General features: G+C 48.2%; 1 pseudogene; it reads left to right on the top strand.

The window, feature by feature from the left end:
- Positions 1-29, top strand: part of LOC109466457 — a 10379-nt pseudogene extending 10350 nt beyond the window's left edge.
- Positions 30-685: the final 656 nt, after the last annotated feature.

Here is a 685-nt window from a genome sequence, read left to right as displayed (position 1 = left end):
TTGTAGTTTTTGCACACAGATCGCAGTAAACCCAACAAGGCTAAAGAAGCCGACTGCCTGTGCAGGTTGGGTGACGTCTACGTCGAGCGAGGTAAGCGGACAGGAGAAGGTAGGAAATTCACACAGGCGGCAGCTCTGTATAACGCCTCCATGGCCAGAACACATGGAGAAAAACAAAACTTGGTAACAAAAATGCAAGAAACAGTCAGGCAGTTTCTTAGAAACACATGTTACCTAGACTGTGAACCGTCCCCGTATAGCAGCGCGTTAGATCACAGAAAGGAACTGGACAACTTGCGCGCACGTGCAAAATCTCAGCTCGAAACAATTCATCAGGAACACAACCCTTATCAGTATGATGAAGACGATCCCGTCGTGAGAGAGGTAGAGATCAAACGAGCTGAAGCAATCAAGAACTTGTTCAAGAGCATCACAGTTGAAAGACGAGAGTTCATCCAAGTACTGACAGATGAATGCATCGCCAAACTCGGACCTCCTCCCTGTAAGTACGCTTTCATCGGTATGGGGTCACAAGCCACAGAACTGGTGACGCCGTACTCCGACCTGGAGTTCGCCATTCTGACTGAGGAGGGGAAGGATGATGATGATACACGGAGGTACCTCATAAATCTCACACACTACTTACATCTCAAAGTCATCAACCTTGGGGAAACCATCCTCCCAG

The sequence above is a fragment of the Branchiostoma belcheri genome, unplaced genomic scaffold (genome assembly GCF_001625305.1).
Source record: "Branchiostoma belcheri isolate BF01 breed outbred unplaced genomic scaffold, Haploidv18h27 scaffold168, whole genome shotgun sequence".
Taxonomy (NCBI): Eukaryota; Metazoa; Chordata; class Leptocardii; order Amphioxiformes; family Branchiostomatidae; genus Branchiostoma; species Branchiostoma belcheri.
The sequence above is the reverse complement of the archived record's forward strand: the minus strand, read 5'-3'. Positions and strand labels throughout refer to the sequence as shown.